Raw genomic sequence first — 530 nt, forward strand, 5'->3', positions numbered from 1 at the left:
CGTCGAAACATTCACACAATCTGAAGAATATAACCATGAAATGGTTGAATGTTTCAACAACGGCTTCNAAATGTTCCGAGATTATGCTTCGGTCATCTCACCAGACNACAATTGGAGTGAAATTGATGTAGCTGGNGTCTGGCAGGTACTGAATATGGGTTCTGATGGAATGGCTCATCATAGCCTCGTGCATGCAGCGAGAAGAAAGGACAAAGACATGGATCTTTTGATGGACCTGTAGTAACGGTGANTGCTGCTTCAGTTCATCTCACCCNAGTACATGGATCTTTTGTTGCCTTCATTTTCCCTTCGCGGGATAGATAGTATTGTTAAGGTTCGGTGGCGATTTCTTTTGCATGTGTNAAATGTTGTCTGTAATGTGTATGTATTGTATGTANATTGACTTAATCTTGTATTTCTATTTTGTTTATATTGCCTTAATACTGTAATGTGTATGTATTGTATGTATATTGNCTTAATATTGCATTTATATTGTACTTATATTGCCCTAATATTGCCTTTGTATTGTA

The sequence above is a fragment of the Prunus dulcis genome, unplaced genomic scaffold (assembly GCF_902201215.1).
Source record: "Prunus dulcis unplaced genomic scaffold, ALMONDv2, whole genome shotgun sequence".
Classification (NCBI taxonomy): Eukaryota; Viridiplantae; Streptophyta; class Magnoliopsida; order Rosales; family Rosaceae; genus Prunus; species Prunus dulcis.